The following is a 20384-nucleotide window of genomic DNA, read 5'->3' on the forward strand; positions in this document are numbered from 1 at the left end:
AGGGAAATAGTAGGGTAGCAAGGGAATTACATGTAAATACCTTTTTATATATGTCATACATTTATGCCAAACAAGGTAAAATTTCTAGTTGTTGGGTGTGCGCATATTTCTATTCACTCAAAGGGAGGGATTCCCTTGAGGCCAGTTCCCTTGAATATCTCGGAAATGGCTGAGTGGATAATTACTCAAAATAAAACAGGCAATGCGTTTCAGGATACGGAAAACTGGGCATGTAAATGCAAGTCAGCAGGTTACAATCTGACTATCTTTGAAGGGGGATACCAAACGTGCTACAATAATTCGAAACGGCCCCCATTTTTTGTTATCACTCATACAACGGGAATAGGAAGACCGGGGGAATCGGTCTGTCTGATTAGAAACATCAAAGGAGGCCAAAATATGGGGTATAGTAACTGCTCCCGGAATTATAACATAATCAAGCCACGGAACCGTCCAAACTGGGCTGATGTGGGAATTTTTAACATAACGGGGATTCTGAATAAAACAGATGGAAAAGCCTAGACAGGCCCCGGAGTGTTGCTGACAAAGAAACAGCTAACATTCATTGCATATACTGGCACCTATTGAGTGTGTGGCCACAAGGCCTACCCTTGGCTGCCCCAGAATTGGATGGGATCCTGCTATTTAGCCTACATTGTGCCTTATATGTATCATATAAAGTCACTGTCGGAACATTTACACCGTCCTAAGAGAGCTATCACAGAAACAGAGAGGTTCTTTGCCATTCGTCACTGGTTAAAAGCCTAGAACTCCCTCCCTAACAGTTCTGTGGGAACACCTTCACCACACGGACTGCAGCGGTTCAAGATGATGCCTCAACCCTATTGTGTTCTTCAGACAGATGAGGCTGCACACAGGGAGGTTAAAGTAACAGTTACCTCAGTCTTTAATAAGACATTCCAGTGTGAGGAACAGGCCTCAGGGGCCGGCTTCGAAATAGTGCTCCCAAGGGATGTTGGGATCCCTTGGGACTTCAGGGGATGAGCTCCCTGGTGGTGGAACATGGGAGTGCATGCTTTACAGATACACAACATAACACCCCCCCAGCAAAGTCAAATGAAAACTATTTACAAGGTGACGCGGTCGGGAATGTTGGCTGTGCCCTCGTTGGGCTGGCGTGTTGTTGGCCCTGCAGGGCTGCTGGGTGAGCCTGGCCTTGCAAGGCTGTTGGGCGTGATGGGTTCTATTTCCTAGTCCGGCATGGTGTCGTTGATCCTTTGGGTGTGTGTTGTGGGCTCGAAAAAGATGGTGTCTGCTGTGGGTTGTTCAGGGCAGTCTGTGAACCGCAGCCTCATTTGTTCCAGGTGCTTTCTGCAAATTTGTCCATTGTCCAGCTTGACGACAAACACCCTATTCCCTTCTTTCGCTATCACCATGCCTGCGATCCACTTGGGACCATGTCCATAGTTTAGCAAATACACAGGGTCATTCAGATCAATTTCCCGTGACACAGTGGCGCGACCATCGTTTACATTTTGCTGCTGCCACCTGCTCTCTACCTGATCATGCAGGTTGGGGTGAACCAGCGAGTGTCTGGTTTTAAGTGTCCTTTTCATGAGTAGCTCAGCCGGGGGCACCCCTGTGAACGAGTGGGGTCTCGTGCGGTAGCTGAGCAGTACTCGCGACATGCGGGTTTGGAGTGAGCCTTCTGTGACTCGTTTAAGGCTCTGTTTGATGGTTTGTACTGTCCGCTCTGCCTGCTCATTGGAGGCTGGTTTAATGGGGCCGAGGAGACATGTTTGATCCCGTTGCGGGTCATGAATTATTTAAATTCGACACTGGTGAAACATGGACCGTTGTCAATGACTAGTAGGTCAGGCAGTCCGTGGGTGGCAAACATGGCCCTCAGGCTTTCAATGGTGGCGGTGCTTCCCGACATTATTTCACTTTAATCCATTTTGAAAAAGCATCCACCACCACCAGGAACATTTTGCCGCATAGTCGACATGGATCCTCGACCATGGTCTCGAGGGCCAGGACCACAAACTTCGTGGTGCCTCTCTGGGCGCGTTGTTCAACTGAGCACATATGCTGCATTGCCATACAGAGGACTCGAAGTCAGAGTCGATACCGGGCCACCACACGTGGGATCTGGCTATCGCTTTCATCATTACTATACCCGGCTGTGTGCTGTGGAGATCCGAGATGAATGTCTCCCTGCCCTTTTTTGGTAGCACTACGCGGTTACCCAACAATAGGCAATCTGCCTGAATGGACAGCTCGTCCTTTCGCCGCTGGAACGGCTTGATTAGCTCTTGCATTTCAATTGGGATGCTGGCCCAGCTCCCATGCGGTACACAGTTTTTTATTCGGGAAAGCAGAGAATCTTGGCTGTTCCAAGTCCTAATCTGGAGGGCTGTGACAGGTGATTTATAATTTCCAAACACTTCCACGACCGTCAACACATCTGCGGGCTACGCCACCATCAACAAGTTTGCAGGCTGCACCATTTCCACCCCTGTAATGGGCAATAGTGGCCGACTGACAGCATTCGCACAGTTCTTGGTGCCTGGCTTGTGGCGGATGGTATAGTTATACGCTGATAGCGCGAGTGCCCACCTTTGTATGCGGGCTGAGGCATTAGTATTTATCCCCTTGTTTTCAGTGAACAAGGATGTGAGGGGCTTGTGATCAGTTTCCAGCTCAAATTTGAGGCCAAACAGATACGGATGAATTTTCTTTACCATCAACACACACACTAATGCCTCTTTCTCAATCATGCTGTCGGCCCTCTCGGCCTTCGACAAGCTCCTGGAATAATAGGCGACAGGTTGCAACTTCCCCGCAACATTAGCTTGTTTGAATACACACCCGAATCCGTACAACGACGCGTCACTTGCTAGCACAAGTCTTTTACACCGGTTAAACAATACAAGCAGCTTGTTGGAGCATAAAATGTTTCTGGCTTTCTCAAAAGCAATTACTTGTCTTTTTCCCCATACCCAGTTCTCACCTTTGCGCAATAACACATGTAGGGGCTCTAAAAGGGTGCTTAACCCTGGTAGGAAGTTACCAAAATTGTTGAGGAGGCCCAGAAACGGCCGCAACTCCATGACGTTCTTTCGCCTGGACGCGTTCCTGATAGCCTCTGCCTTGGCGTCTGTGGGCCGAATGCCATCCGCTGCGATCTCTCTCCCCAAATATTCCACTTCTGTTGCCATGGAAACACATTTCAACCTCTTCAGCCACAGCCCTTCGCGATCCCGTCGCTGGAGGACCTCCTCCACGTTTTGTAGGTGCTCAACGGTGTCCCGACCCATGACCAATATGTCGTCCTGAAAGACCACTGTGTGTGGTACGGACTTGAGTCGGCTCTGCATGTTTCTCTGGAAGATCGCTGCAGCCGACCGAATTCCAAATAGGCATCTGTTGTAGATGAACAGTACCCTGTGCATGTTGATGCAGGTGAGGCCCTTCGAAGACTCCTCCAGCTCATGCGTCATGTAAACCGAAGTCAGGTCGATCTTGGTGAACGTCTTGCCTCCTGCCAGCGTCGCAATTAGGTCGTCTGCCTTAGGTAGCGGGTATTGGTCCTGTAGCGAGAAACGATTAATAGTTACTTTATAATCGCCGCAAAACCTGACTGTGCCATCACTTTTGAGTACTGGAACAATCGGGCTGGCCCACTCGCTGAATTCCACTGGGGAGATGATGCCCTCGAGTTGCAGCCTGTCCAGCTCGATTACCACTCTCTTCCTCATCATGTGAGGTACTGCTCGCACCTTGTGTTGAATGGGTCGTGCCTCTGGGACCAAGTGGATCCGTAACTTTGCCCCGGAAAAGTTTCCAAATCCTGGCTCAAAAAGGGAAGGAAATTTTTTAAGAACCTGGATACATGAGGCCTCATCGACATGTGATAGCGCTCGGATGTCATCCCAGTTCCAGCGGATTTTGCCCAGCCAGCTCCTTCCAAGCACTGTGGGGTCATCGCCCGGGACAATCCAGTGTGGCAGTACATGCAGCATGCCCTCGTAGGTGACCTTGACCAAGGCGCTGCCCAGGACAGTGATAAGCTCTTTGGTGTATGTTCTCAGCTTCGTGTGGATTGGGCTCAGGGCTGAACTGAATGCCTTGTTGCATCACAGTCTTTCAAACATATTTTTACTCATGATGGATTGGCTGGCGGCAGAATCCAGTTCCATGGCTACGGCTAAGCCATTCAATTTTACGTGCAGCATAATAAGTGGACATTTCGTCGAAAATGTGTGCACCCCATGTACTTCAGCATCTGCCTCCTCTCTCGAAGGCTCTAAATTGCTTTGATCCACCATGGACCGATCTTCCTCCGCCACGTGGTGGTTAGCAGGTTTTGCAGAGCTTGCAGCTCATTTGAAAGCTCATTGGAGGTGCTCCATTGTTCCACAGCACTTGCAAACATACCCTTTGAAGCGTCATGAATAGGCTGAATGGAAGCCTCCACAACGCCAACAAGCTGTGAATTGCCTTGCATTTATTCCTTGTTGGGGACTTTGAGTCATCTGGATCACCTGAGGCCTGCTGGCAGTTACATACTCGTGGGTTCTGCCCTGTACATTTCTGCTCGCAAACACAGTTCCAGTTAATTTCTGAACATTGCTAGCACTTGTGTGCTGAGAGATTTGTTGGGTGTTATCACTGGTGGACATAAACGCCTGTACTGTCGCAATGGCCTTATTGAGGATCGGTGTCTCTCCAGTCAAAATTTTTCGTAGGATGGTCTCTTGGCCAATGCCCAGTACAAAAAAGTCTCTGAGCATTTGCTCCGGGCAGCCATCAAAATCACATTGTCCTGCAAGTTGCATTCGCTCGGCGACGTAGCTCGCCACTTCCTGACCGTCAGATCGCTGGCACGTGTAGAATCGATACCTCTCCATCAGCACGCTCTCCCTCGGGTTAAGATGCTCCCGAACCACTGTACACAGCTCCTCATATGAGTTATCTGTGGGTTTCACCGGAACCAGAAGATTCTTCATGAGGCTGTCGGTCGGTGCCCCACGCACTGTGAGGAGGACCGCTCTCCTTTTTGCAGCGCTTCCTTCTCCATCCAGCTCCTTGGCTACAAAGTACTGGTCTCGCCGTTCGACATAGGCTTCCCAGTCCTCACCCTCCGAGAACTTCTCCAGGATGCCCACAGTTTGCTGCATCTTTGCGTTGGATTCGTATTCTCGTCACCAGTTATTGTGTTCCTAACACAGATGAGGCTGCACACAGGGAGATTAAAGTAACAGTGACCTCAGTCTTTAATAAGACACTCCAGAGTGAGGAACAGGTCTTGGGGGCCGGCTTATATACAGTGCTCCAAAGGGATGCTGAGATCCCTTGGGACTTCAAGGAATGAGCTCCCTGGTGGCGGAACATGGGAGTGCATGCTTTACAGATACACAACAACCACCAGCTTCTCAAGGGCAATTACGGTTGGGCAAAAAATTCTGGCCTTGCCAGTGACATCCAGATTCCGTGAACTAATATAAAAAAACACTATTTTAGGAGTCTGGTTCAAAATATTCATTGCTGACAACACCAGGAATCTGTGGCAACTTTTGTCAAATTGGGCTCAAAACTGGAGCGGTAATTCCTACCGTGCCCAGATAATAGAATCAGTATTGAAGGTAAAATCATATGGTGCTCACTTACAGAATCAACGCAGTAAGATTTGAAATAAAGTGAAGGAATTTTATGGTGAAAGGATTTGGAAATTAAATGTGACTTGTACTTCGGTCTTTAATTAAACTTTGTGGCGTCTGTCTGCCGTTCATGTCACTGTTGAATAAGGAAGGAGGGATTTGACATTGACCAAACTGCACTGCTCCTGATATTTGTGAGCTCATCGGTTATAATGAGATGTTTGTACCCATTGGTCAGTGCCAACTTTAGCTCAGCTGTTACTTTGTAATAGCAACTTTGTGAAAAGTTTGAATTGGTCTTCATTTAGTCACTGCCTGGTGTTTTTGTTGTCATTGCAATCCCCTTCTTTCACACTGAAACAAATCGTAACCGTGTTTTTAAATTAGCAGTGTGAGATTTTTAGAGAGCATCTTTAAATGCTTCACTAAAAACATTCCGATCCCTTCAGCTTCCCGGGTTCGATTCCCAGTTAGGGAAGTAATTTTGCTACCACCGTTTTTAATTAAAGTGAAGTAATTTAACTAAATTACATTGATGACCCAAAGCACTTCAGAGTGGTATCAAAATAAATGAGTTAGTAATTAGAAATAAGGAATGTCAGAAGTTGGACTTGAGTTTCTGGGATGGAGTATAAATAACCCTCTGTGCACTGGAACTGGGAAGGGTGAATAATGAATGAGTTGTTTCCGGGTTTGAAATGCGGCTTAGATCTACTGGTATTAATCGATAGCATTGTTGAGCAGAATGAAAGAAATGCTAACATGATCACTGAGGGTCAGTCGAAACTTCAACAACTTAATTTTAATAATTTGTGAAACTTTAATCATTGAGGAAGTTTTATTCCCTTTCTGATTTTACACACTCTGTATTTTAGGAGACTGGTTTTAAATGTTCTTCATGGAATCAGAGAAGTTTACAGCACAGAAGGAGGCCATTGTCACATGAGCAATGTCCATTTAAAACCAGGTTTTGTTTCAAAAATGATGTTCCCGCCCAGAATTGAACCGGGGACCTTTCGCGTGTGAGGCTAACGTGATAACCGCTGCACTACGGAAACTGCCTCCTAGTGCAGTGCCCAGAGAGAAGTGTTCAGCGACAAGCTGAAATGCTGAATCCCTTTTTCTGAAAAAATTCCTTTCACAAACATTTCTCTGACCGAAACGGCACAAAACAAAAATGTTCCTTTCAAATGTGCCAATTATTTTCGTTAAACTTTTATTTTGCTTTCATGGGATAACATAATTAATGATTCGATAATTTTCTTTTGCACAATGAAAGAAATACTAACTGGGGGAAAGTCACTACGTCAATAATTTGTTCTGTGCTCTGCATGTTTGTAATGACGCCAAATTTGCTGATGATACAAAGATAGGTGGGAAAGCAAGTTGTGAGGAGGACGCAAACAATCTGCAAAGCAATATTGATAGGCTCAGTGGGTGGGCAAAAATTTGGCAGATGGAGTATAATGTGGGAAATATGAGGTTATCCACTGTGGTAGCAATAATAAAAAAGCAAATAATTATTTAAATGGGGAGATATTACAAAATGCTGCGGTGCAGAGGTACCTGGGGGCCCTTGTACATGAAACACAAAAGGTTAGTATGCAGAAACATCCTCTCTGCATCCACCTTGTCAAGCCCCCTCATAATCTTACACGTTTCCATAAGATCACCTCTCAATCTTCTGAATTCCAATGAGTAGAGGCACAACCTACTCAACCTTTTCTCATAAGTTAGCCCCCTTATCTCCGGAATCAACCTAGTGAACCTTCTCTGAACTGCCTCCAAAGCATCTACCGTATATACTCGCGTATCATGCGACTTTTGAAGACCTAAATTGTAACCTAAATTTGGGGGGTAGCATGATACGCGAGATACAAAATTTGCGGGTGTGGAGTGCTGGCGAAGATTCGGCTGTTAGGCTGTTAAGCAGACCGTATCCATTTACGGTAAGTCAAATAGTACATATGTATATCAAATAAAGATGATTTTGAAAAAACTGCTGTTTCACTTGCTGATACACACGTAATGTTTACGCTTTCCAAATCAGCTGAGAGGCTAACTACAAAGGAAAACAGAAACGATTCTTAATTTCGGACACAGCTTTCTCCGACACCAAACAGCTTTGCAGCTTTAACGTTGTTGCTTTGTTCCGCTTCGGCAACAACTTGCAGCTTAAATTTGGCAGTATATTTCTTCGCAGATCTTTTCTCCATAGTGGCTAAGGGTAGAATGTAAAAATATATTTGTCATAGTTTACTACCTTAGATGAGATTTGGAACGAAGTACGGTCACTGTTTATTATCGTAATGAGAAACAGCAAAACAGCTGCTTCTCATTCGGTTGTTTACGGCGGAAGAGTCGTTTCATGATTCGTTTGTTAAGGTCTGTATTCGATCGTTGTTATGTGTTAGGTACTTGTTACGTGTTGGGTACTTGTTAAACTTGTTTGAAAGCCTAGCCTAGTGTCATCTGGTATCTCAAAAATGTGACTCGCATGATACATGGGATATATGATAAAATCATGTTTTGGGGCTGAAAATTTAGGGGTCGCATGATACGTGAGATCGTAGGATACGCGAGTATATACGGTATATCCTTTCTTAAATATGGAAACCAAAACTGCACGCAGTGTTCCAGGTCTGGCCTCACCAATACCCTGTATAACTGCAGCAAGACTTCTTTGTTTTATACTCCATCTCCTTTGCAATAAAGGCCAAGATTCCATTGGCCTTTCTGATCACTTGCTGTACCTGCATACTAACCTTTTGTGTTTCATGCACAAGTACGCGCAGCACCCGCTGTACTGCAGCACTGTGCAATTTTCCTCCTTTTAACTAATAACTTGTTCTTTGATTTTGTCTGCCAAAATGCATAAACTTGCACTTTCCAACATTATACACCATCTGCCAAATTTTTCCCCACTCACTTAGCCTGGCTATGTCTTTTTGCAGATTTTTTGTGTCCTCCTCACACATTGCTTTTCCTCCCATCTTTGTATCATCAGCAAACTTGGCTACATTACACTCAGTCCCTTCATCCAAGTCGTTAATATAGATTATAAATAGTTGGGGTCCCAGCACTGATCCCTGCAGCACCCCACTAGTTACTGATTGCCAACCAGAGAATGAACGATTTATTCCGACTCTCTGTTTTCTGTTCGTTAGCCAATCCTCTATCCATGCTAATATATTACCCCCAACCCCGGGAACTTTTATCTTGTGCAGTAATCTTTTATGTGGTACCTTGTCAAAATGCCTTCTGGAAGTCCAAATACACCACATCCACTGGTTCCCCTTTATCCACCCTGTTCATTGCACCCTCAAAGAATTCCAGCAAATTTGTCAAACATGACTTCCCTTTCATAAATCCATGCAGACTCTGCCTGACTGAATTATTTTTTTCCAAAAGTGGGAGGAGCAGTGACCGGAGGAGGTGTGAGCAGCGGCCTATAAAGGCCCAGCGGGAGTCCGGGGATCGGCGGCAGTCGGAGGAGCAGCGGCTGGAGGAGCAGCGAGCAGCAAGCTACACCTGGTGCAGAGTCAAAAGTAAGAAAGTAGTCAAAAGTAATCAAAGGGTGATGTCACAGCCAAGAGAGTAAGTGATTGGCTGGTTGAGTGGTGAGTAGTTTTCTGTTTCTTTGATTTCTTCTTGTTCTGAGCAGCAAGGGAACTTTGGAATTGTTGCCAAATTAAGTAAATCTAATGTTGAAGTCATAGCAGGAGAGCTCGGACACATGTCATGCTCCTCCTGTGCTATGTGCGAAGTCAGGGACGCTTCCAGTGTCCCTGATGACTACATCTGCAGCTCCTGACAGGCCACATTGCGGCACTGGAGCTTCGCACGGATTCACTCTGGAGCATCCGCAATGCTGAGGATGTCGTGAATAGCATGGTTAGTGTGTTGATCATACCGTAGGTAAAGATTACTCAGGCAGAGAGGGAATGGGTAAACATCAGGAAGAGCAGTGGAAGGAAGACAGTGCAGGCGTCCCCTGCGGTCATCCCCCTGCAAAACAGATACACCATCTTGGGTACTGTTGGAGGAGATGATGTACCATGACACCCAGGTCTCTTTGCACCTGCCCTTTTCCTAATCTGTCACCATTCTGTCTCTCTGTTTTTACCACCAAAGTGGATAACCTCACATTTATCCTCATTATACTTCATGTGGTCTTCATAGCGAGGGGATTTGAATACAGGGGCAGGGAGGTGTTGCTACAGTTGTACAGGGCCTTGGTGAGGCCACACCTGGAGTATTGTGTACAGTTCTGGTCTGCTAACCTGAGAAAGGACATTCTTGCTATTGAGGGAGTGCAGCGAAGGTTCACCAGACTGATTCCCGGGATGGCGGGACTGACCTAGCAGGAAAGACTGGATCAACTGGGCTTGTATTCACTGGAGTTCAGAAGAATGAGAGGGGACCTCATAGAAACGTTTAAAATTCTGACGGGTTTAGACAGGTTAGATGCAGGAAGAATGTTCCCAATGTTTGGTAAGTCCAGAACCAGAGGTCACAGTCTAAGGATAAGGGGTAAGCCATTTAGGACCGAGATGAGGAAAAACTTCTTCACCCAGAGAGTGCTGAACCTGTGGAATTCTCTACCACAGAAAGTAGTTGAGGCCAATTCACTAAATATATTCAAAAGGGAGTTAGATGAAGTCCTTACTACTCGGGGGATCAAGGGTTATGGCGAGAAAGCAGGAAGTGGGCACTGAAGTTTCATGTTCAGCCATGAATTCATTGAATGGCGGTGCAGCCTAGAAGGGCTGAATGGCCTGATCCTGCACCTATTTTCTATGTTTCTATGTTTCTATTCCAGATCCTAACCACTCGCTGCTAAATGGCCACCTCCTGTTCCTATGTGTAAAATCTGGGAAACACTAGATCAATTCCTGCCACACTCACAGCCTTCCTAAATATAGCACCATCACTCTATTCTCATAAAACCAGGTCCTGAAGTATCGGCCAGCTGTGTCGGTTAATGTTCCGAACATTGCTGTAGTTTTTCCATAATGTAGTGGTTATTAGATTCACCTCACACGCGAAATGTCCTTGGTTCGAAAATGCACGGAAACATTTTGAAAACATGTTCAATTAAATATTTGAAGAAATGGATTTATTCATATTAGTGGTTCAATATTAACAAAAAACAAGGTCCCACAACCTTGTTAAATTTTCTGATATCTCTGCTCAGTTCTGTATACACTCAAACTGAATGCTCATAAAAGTATTGGAGTGGGAACTCACTGGATAACAGCACAGCTGGCAATCTTTGTGGAATATATTCGCGCAGCCAAAACGCACAATGACAACCTGGAATCGTGCAGCACCGAATCCTCGGGGAAAAACAGTTAAATGCTTCGTCTCTGGGTGGGCTCGAACCACCAACATTTCGGTTAACAGCCGAACGCTCTAACTCATTGCGCCACAGAGACTGACGCAATTACACACTGCAAGACATCCCAAACTAGGGTGTCAGTCAGTTAAAGCTTCAGATTGCTCTGACCTGGATGGAACTTGTTCACTCTCAGTTGTACTTTTCCCAAATAAAGGGTGGGACATTCATTGTGGATGTGTGGAAGCAGTCTGGTCCCGCACACTGCAGACACTTCCATGTCACCACCAACCAGCTCTCCCACAACCGGTGTGATCTACCTTCCAGCCTTCCGGTGCCTTGTATGTGACGAAGTATTCTGATTGTCCCGAAGCAGGTATTTGGAATTAATTCCTTTTCAGCTCATGACTGCCGATATTGCTGTGATTAAACGCGAACACAATGCTAACAGGGACAGTTCAATTCACCGTTTCTTTGCTTGGTGAAATTTCAAAGATTGAAAGCGACGCACATCAACCGCAAACCTCGTCACCTACTCGCTAACTGGACAAAACTTTGCATTTTCTTTCCATGCTAAGCATTTTACATTGATACATTGCAATGCCAACGCACTTTTTACCTGGCAAGACTGAAGTACAAGCTGTGATGAACAGTGTGAAACAGAAACAGCTACTTGAAAAAATAGCCTCGATGGCATCTGTGTGAATTGCTCTGCATCAATAATTAGCAGAGAGCAAAGAGAGGAAACTGATGGTGTGGATGAGAAAAGGCCGAGCCAAAGTGTACTGTTGGAGATGATTTTGTTGTTTTTGAGAATTGTTTCATATATTTTACCATGGTTGGTTCCATAGTGTAATGCTGAACACTCTGGGATCTGAGTTCAAATTTCAGTGGAACCTGATTCCTTGCTGTCCCAGCTGCTGAAAATTTGGGACAAACAAGTGAGACACACCTGGTGCTGGTGGGCAGTTTTGTTGCCTTTGTCATTGATGCTTGATCTCCAAGTCTAGTTATCAAATCGTGTGCTCGACCGTCAGTTACCTGTTACAAAATGTTGTAAACTGCTGTCTTGCTCTTGTTGCTTCGTTGCTTTTAACCTCAAATTACCCGCACACATTCAGTTGTAGTAAAGGCAGGATCGGGTCTTTTATTTAAACATTCATACTAAACAAACCAAGTATGAAAGTTACTGAGAACACTTCACAAAGGCAGCTTGCTTCGATTTCCGTGGCTGCTTGAGACACACACCTTCCGAATGTTCAGTGTCTCTGGTGTCTGCGTGTGTGAGTCTCGTCTTTATACTCTTATTTCTTTACATTTAGACAATCACGGATAACAGCGTTGTGAATTGTTCAACATACAGACTTAATATTGCTTGTTTAACCTACAGATGTCATTAAATAGTAACAAGGTTACACTCAAATACTGAACATGCAGACATCATCAAATCGTTTAGTCCTGAATTTCCATTATTCCCACCGTAACAAGCTACTTAAATATGTAACATCCAGACAATGACCAGTTACTCATCTCACTGGCTGAAGGCACCACTTTGTCTAACAGTCTCTTTCCATCCAAACTTCAATCTTCCTGTTTCTAATCCAAACTTCAGACTGCGTGCTGAAGCAAAGAGTTCAGCAATGCGGGACTGTGCTCCCACATTCCCCCACTTCTTCTCCTCGCCTCTCTGCAGGTCTTATCTGGGTAACATACATTTGCATGGTGGCTCGAGCTCGTTCAACAGCATTGTCCAGTTGTAGTCCTTGTTTTCCAACACGACATCCACAGTAAATCAAAATGACCAGCACAATCAGCTGAACCAGCACCAGCATAAGGACAGGGTGTATCATTGTGTTCATCACGCCTGTTGGCCTTCGGGCTCCATCCCAACAATGACTCCCACCAGCTTACATGTCCAATCTGGTCCAAGGTTGTGTGAACCTTCTCGATTTCCGCAGTGTGATGGTTAATGTCCACAACGATTGCTTGATTCAAACTCTGTAGCTGTTGAAATGTTGTATTCCATTTCCGTATTTCCTTCTTCCAAATAGCAGCACGCTTAGGGTCAAAGTACGGTTCTTGTAGATTCAGATTCTCAGGATGCCATTTTAAAGTCCGTTGGTCGATGATCACCATATCCATTTTTACTTAAAAGTCAATTTTCAATTTTTGATGTTTCCAACTGAATTCCATGCTGTTTACATTCAGAAATATAAACTCACAATCGGTGTCTTCGACTAAGTCTGTTACCCTCTGCTAAGGTTTTAACAATTTCCTCTGCTTTGTGGGAGAAGTGTAACAACATTGAGTAAAGGATGACGGAAATGCTGAATAGTCAGTCGAGAGACCCAGTCCTTCTCTCAGTTCACCCTTCGGAACTGCTGTCATTTACTCTCTCGACATTTGCAACAATCCAACTTCTATTTCACATCCTTCAACATCATGTTTGCAACTCCCACATTTGAGCTTTTCACTGAACATCTCATCAGTTCTGAGACAGCCCATTCCTGCAGAAACTTTAAATGTTTCTGAACAAGCTTCTCCCACTGCTTTCATCTCTGACTGTTCAGTAACTGCTCCTCGTGTATCTGGGGTGTTGGGGAACTGTCTCTGAAGAGGGGAATCCCCTCCTCCAGGAGCACCTTCATTTGTCTGGCTGGCCCTGTGTCCATTTCCCGCTGCCCTTCCACACAAGCCTCGATAAGGGTATGGCCACCCCTATCCTGAAGTAAGGGTCCTAAGGAACGACATGTGTGGTTGAGGCACGGCATCCCTATAGGGATCCTCCCTCACCTGCGGAATCTACCCCCGACCTCAGCAACTGAATGGAGGTATCATTCCTGTCTGTGACTCTCGCTTCTCTTTCCTGATTCTTCAACTTTTCTTTTAACTTTTCCAATTCTTTAGCCAGTCTCTCCCTGTCCTCTATCAACTGACGGCCACCACATGGTCCTGCTCCTTTTATGTGACTCCTCGGGGGATTCATCCACTCAGGCCCTTCTGCCTTCCATCGCTGTAACCACTGTCTCATTTCCATGACTGAAATTCCTGCAGCTCCCTGATACAAGCTTTCTACCCTTGACAACCATTTATCAAAACGATCGTCCCCACCACAGGCATCTACTTCCAGAACTACTGACGGGGGTAGGAGAGTCAAAATGATCTCTCTATGTGTACCATCCCCGTAATGACTGATATCAATTCAATTACCTCCCAAACTTTTACACAACTGGAATATACGTTCGCCAGCTGCCCTGGGTCCTTCCCCTGGTAATAATGCAAGCCGCTTTATTAACTGTGGCCCTGAGTGAGTAACAAAGATTGCAGCTATTATTCTACCAAGCATGAGACCTGGAAGTTGTTTCAAAACCTACTACCTTTCCCCGGTGATTCCCTAAAGCTCACAGAACCATGTGAACCCTCGGTTTCTCTGATATGTTCCCAGACTGCCACCATCTCAGAATATTACACCACCACTGGGCAAACTTATTAAGATCCTGAAGGTGTGCGGTTCCCACTTCACTCAGGATAGCTCTCATGTCCTGTAACTTGACCCCTCCTCGCTCATACCAGGAAACCCCAAAACCACTTAAGGTCGTGTTCCCTACACGAGCTCCACAGGGAGCAGAGGAATCATGATCCTGCTCTTGCCTTGTCCGCTCGAGCATGCTTCCCCCACGCTCCACATTACGGGAAGGTCGTGTGTAATGTTGTGGGGTGTTAAGCGTCTGAGTAACCGAAGAGGCATTTAAGTGCTCCGCCTCTGATCCTAATATTGCCACGTGAACCACACGGGTTCGAGGCTCCGAAGTCAGAGAAGACAAAGGAGCTGTGGATGGGAACGGTGGGCATTCTCCCTATCCCTTAATCCCCTTTTCAACTCTCAGACCCGGGGAATCCTCCGAATACCACCCAGCTTTATCAATTGCTGTCTCCGCTGGCCAACCTAATACCACCATCTGCTGCAGCTTAGATATTCCTTTCTCTAGATCTTGATCACGCTTCTGTTCATCAGCAAGATGCTGATCCAGTGTCAGAACAGTCCTGGCTGCCCTGAGTGCCTGAAATCACCAATTCTCTACTTCTTTACTCACTGCTGTTAGCTGCTCTCTGAATTCTGAGACTTCCCTATCTCGAGTCTCAGCCTCTTCTCCTAACGTTTGAATCCCCAGCATGAGACACTGCAACACGAACGCTTTTCTCTTTTTATCACTTTTTAACCCAAACACTTTAATCTTTTTTAACTGGACACTCTCTACTAAGGACTGCCGTGTCTCTCTCCATCCTCCTTTCATTGTTTCCTGTCTTATCCCATAAGTTCCCACTTTCGACTCAATCCACTCATTAAGAAATGACCGGACTTCAACTGGAATATCCCCTGAACCTCCCATTACTAACTGAAGATCCCTTTAATCATGACAATTAAGAGAATGCTCACTCCTCGAACTGATGTGTGGGAAGCACTTCTTCCAACAACTCAGCCAACATTCTGCTTCACGTCAGGGGCTTCGAATAAGCCAACGAACTTTTGAAAATCACGTCGGGATCACCAAAATGTTGTAAACGGCTGTCTTGCACTTTTCGCTTCGTTGCTTTTTTCGTCGAATTACCTGCACACACTCCGTTGTAGTAAAGGCAGGATCGGGTCTTTTATTTAAACATTCATACTAAATAAACCAAGTATGAAAGTTACTGAGAACACTTCACAAAGGCAGCTTGCTTCGATTTCCGTGTCTGCTTGAGACACTCACCTTCCGAATGTCCAGTGTCTCTGCTGTCTATGTCTCTACAGTCCATAAAAGTCTCATCTTTGCACTGAAAACGCCTTTGAACTCTTATTCTTTGCATTTGGACAATCCTGACTAACTGCTTTCTGAATCTTTTAACAGACAGACTTAATGTTGCTTGTTTAATCTACAGATGTCATTAAATAGTAACAAGGTTACACTCAAATACTGAACATACAGACATCATCAAATCGTTTAGTCCTGAGTTTCCATTATTCCCACCGTAACAAGGTACTCACATATTTAACATCCAGACAATGACCAGTTACTCATCTCACTGGCTGAAGGCACAACATTGTCTCACAATCTCTTTACCATCCAAACTTCAGACTGCATGCTGTTATTTAATCCAAACTTCAGACTGCATGCTGAAGCAAAGAGTTCAGCAATGCGGGACTGTGCGAACACAGAGAACAGGATTTGATAACTAGACTTGTAGATCAAGCATCAATGACAAGGCAACAAAACTGCCCACCAGCACCACGTGACTCTCACTTGTGTGTCCCAAATTTGTAGCAGCTGCGACAGCAAGCATTAAGTTTCCACCGAGATTTAAACTCAGATCGCTGGATTCATGTCCAGAGTGCTCACCATTACACCATGGAACCAACGATGCCAAATTCTTTGAAACATTTCTCAAAAACAAGATCATCTCCAAAATTACACTTTGGCTCGGCCTTTTCTCATCCACACCGTCAGTTTCCCCACTTTACGCTCTGCTAATTATCGATGCAGAGCAATTCACACAGATACCGTCGAGGCTATGGGTTCTCAAGTAGCTGTTTCTATTTCAGACTGTTCATCACAGCTTGTACTTCAGTCTTGCCAGGTAAAATGAGTGTTGGCATTGCAATGCATTAATGTAAAATGCTTGGAATGAAAAGAAAATGCAACGTTTTGTTGAGTGCAAAACATGCAGTGCCTGCATTTCAAAAAGCGTTGCTTTTATTCATCCAGCTGAATGCATATTGTACAGATAATCTCAGCACACATTGTGCTGGCAATTGCAGCAACAAACTAGTTTCTCCTCCGCTGATTTGTAACAGGTAACTGACGGTTGAGCACACGATTTGAAAACTAGACTTGTAGATCAAGCATCAATGACAAAGGCAACAAAACTGCCCACCAGCACCAGGTGTCTCTCACTTGTTTGTACAAAATTATTAAATTATTGACTCTCATTCAGTTAGCATTTCTTTAATTATGCAAATGAAAATCATCGGTTAATTAATTATGTTTTCCGGTGAATGCAGGATAACATTTAACAAAAAGCCCCAACGTGGGGCTCGAACCCGCGACCCTAAGATTAATAGTTTCATGCTCTCCCAATTGATCGCGTGGGGCTTCTGCCAAATGCGGGTTTTTGTCGCTGATTGCAGCCAGGCGCCTGTTGGCTCCGACCCTGATGTTTAAACTTGCTATCGAGGAACTGCCAGGATCTTCTTGAATGGTGGACCAGGCTCGAGGGGCCGAATGGCCCACTCCGGCTCCGAATCCTGACATGTTTATCATCTGATGACTTTTCACAGGAGAACAAACTCGCCCCTGAGCATGCATGAGGAGAAAGCTACAGAAAATATTCCCGCCCGGTGAGCTTTCACGTGTGAGGTGAACGTGTTAACCACGACACTGCGGAAACATCTTCACTTTCAGCACCAGGTCAGACGGAAATGTTCAGCGAGCAGCTGAACTGCAGAATGCCACTTTTGAAGAGTTGGTCGAGGTGTCAAACAATGAGTTTCGCTTAATGATTAAAAGTAGAAAGTGTCAGACGTTGGATTTGAACCCACTCCTCTACATGCAATTGCAATCCAAACACAGCACCTTTGACCGCTCAGACATCCTGACTAGGTGCTGCTGTGTTTGGCCAACTGCAGGTTTATTTTGAACCTTTGTGTCCTGTCACATGAAATAAATGAGGGCAGCAGGCGCATCTCTGCCTGACACCGGGGAATCAGTGAGACAGACCTTGGAGCAAGGGTCTGGTTATTAAGACACAGTAAAGAAAATATTGATTCCGGAATTATCCCAATGGTCAGGAACCCTGTTCTCATCTCGAGTGAGATGTGTTACCGTTGCACCACGAGCTCTACACAACGAATATGAGATGTTTATCGATATGAACGTTACTCAAAATAAGGGCTTTAAAATCCCCGCCCATTCCCACTCGGATTCAGTAGCAGCGCTCACTTGCCAGTCACCGTCCGTTTTTTTGTTGAACTTTTGTTTTTATTTCACGGGAAAGCATCATTACTTAACCCAATGTCACCTTTTGCACAATGAAAGAAATGCTGTCTGAGGGACAGTCGATACTTCAATCATTTCTTCAGTGTTTTTCATGTTAACTGTTAAACCAGATCCCATTTTACACAATTTATGCCGGGGATTGTTTCAAAATCTTCATTGCTGATGACACCGGGAATCTGGGGCAACATTTGTCAAATTTAACAGCACCGGTTAATCCGACCATGCACAGAAAATAGAATCAGTAGTGAAGATAAAATCCCACGGTGCTCATTTTCAGATTCAACATCGTAGGATTTCAAATAAAGTGAAAGAATTTTACAGTGAAAAGATTTGGAAGTGTTATATGAATTTTTGTCTTTAATTAAACTTTGTGGCGTCTGACTCCCGTTCATGCCTCTGCTGAATAAGAAAGGAGGGTTTGATATTGATCAGACTGCACTACCCCTGATATTTGTGAGCTCATCCTTTATATTCAGTGGTTTCTCGCCCTTTGATCGGCTCCAGTGTCGCGGATATCAGGTTGGCCTCACACGCGAAAGGTCCCTGGTGGATCCGTATTCTCTCACTCAAACTTATCTATTTATTGAAGTGGAATAAAGAGCAATTAAGGAATAAGGGAGCCCTTTTGCCGGGAGAATAAATAGAAAATAAAAACAGCAATTGCTGGAAATCTCAGCAGGTCAGGCAGCATTTGCCAGGAGACTAAATTCGCCTCCGATTGTTCCACTACAGCAACTGTAAACATAATGTTTCCGCCAGGGATTGAACCAGGGACTATTCGCGTGTCAAGTTAACGTGATAACCACTACACTGCACAAACCGCTGGCAAAACTGCTGCAACAGAGGGGAGCTGACCAGTGAGCTCCCTCTGTGCTGATCGGGAATGTGTTGGCTCACCTTAAACAACTTCTGTCCCACACTGAAAGCTCTCAATCCTTCTCCTCCGCTGCCCTTTACAGAAATGTCACGGATCACCCAGCCACCGTATTCACTTCCACATCCTCACAGTGGGGTCACAGAGGCTCCTACTGTCTCCCCGCGATCAGCGAACTCACCCAGTTTACAAAATTAAACCCAGAACACGTGTCCAGCAACGGGCAGGAGAAACAAGAGAATCTGTAAGCTCGGTCCGTAACAGAAAGTAATGGGGTTATTCATGGTGATTACAGCAATTACTAATCGTCTCACAGACCTCAATTATTTTTATTTGACAAATTGATCGAATATCGTTACCAGGTTAGTGCGCTGGATCTTAACCCTTCGACCACCAGGGAACAGTTATGATACATGTAGATATATTTATATATATGTATATATGAACCTGAATATCAACGGCGAGATGCCTAGGCCTCATGGTGCAACGGTAGTGCATCTAACTTTGAGCGAGAGAAATTAATTTCTACAATGAAACCCATTTCATTTTTGTTCCCTTTTAAACACTAGAAACTGAGACAGGGGGAATAAATAGAGAAATAAAAGCACAGGGATATAGACAAGAGGAAGAGAGAAGGGGGAATACTGTCCCCACCCAGAACTAATGCAGAAACCCCTCTGCTGCGCTCGGGGTGGCTACCCACAGCCTGGATACACTAACGTCCCAGCAGCTCATTGACTGTCGGAGTGGGACCGTGCGGCGCTTCAGAAGACAGGTCGAAAAAGCAAAGTCACTGATTCGGTCTCGTGTGCTCCTGCTACAAAGAATAGATACACACAATTAAATGCTTTTATAATGGTTACAATTTATCGCCATTCTTGTCAAGCAGTTGTTTCGTTGGACCAGGGGTATGATTCTCACTTCAGGGTTGTTAATGACAATTTGCGAGAGATTCCACGTTTAATACCGAATGAGTCCTTTCAATTTGCATAGATCTTATGCAAACAATTGTTATGTATGTCAACCTGTAAATACATTGTTTAACCACCAGAGGGCTCATCCCCTGGAGTCCCAAGAGATCCCACAATCCCTTGGGTGCACTTGTACTTAAGGAGGCCTCACAGGCTGGAGAAGCACTCTGGAGATCTGCAATAAAAGACTAAGGTCACAAATTACTTTGAGCTCACAGTATTTGTTCAGACTCTTTATTCATGCACTACAACTGGCGATGAGATACAGATGACGAACCCCACCGCAACAATGCAGAGACCATTGGGCATCCTGGAGAAATTTTCGGAGGGAGATGATTGTGAAACCTAAGTGGAGCGACTTGACCAATACTTCGTGGCCAGCGAGCTGGAAGGAGAAGCAAATGCTGCCAAAGGAAGGGCGATTCACCTCACTGTTTGTGGGGCACCATCTTATGGCCTCATACAAAAGCTGCTTGCTCCAGCGAAATGAACAGAGAAATCTTATGTTCATTTGTGCACACTGGTCCGGGAGCATCATAACCT

General features: G+C 45.1%; 2 non-coding genes across 2 annotated transcripts; both read right to left on the bottom strand.

Moving 5' to 3' along the window:
• Positions 1-6609: 6609 nt before the first annotated feature.
• Positions 6610-6682, bottom strand: trnav-cac (transfer RNA valine (anticodon CAC)). Its single transcript has one exon. It is a non-coding gene; the product is annotated as a tRNA-Val (tRNA).
• Positions 6683-10988: 4306 nt separating this feature from the next.
• trnan-guu (transfer RNA asparagine (anticodon GUU)) lies at positions 10989-11062 on the bottom strand. The gene has a single exon. It is a non-coding gene; the product is annotated as a tRNA-Asn (tRNA).
• Positions 11063-20384: the final 9322 nt, after the last annotated feature.

The sequence above is a fragment of the Pristiophorus japonicus genome, unplaced genomic scaffold, assembly GCF_044704955.1.
Source record: "Pristiophorus japonicus isolate sPriJap1 unplaced genomic scaffold, sPriJap1.hap1 HAP1_SCAFFOLD_113, whole genome shotgun sequence".
Classification (NCBI taxonomy): domain Eukaryota; kingdom Metazoa; phylum Chordata; class Chondrichthyes; family Pristiophoridae; genus Pristiophorus; species Pristiophorus japonicus.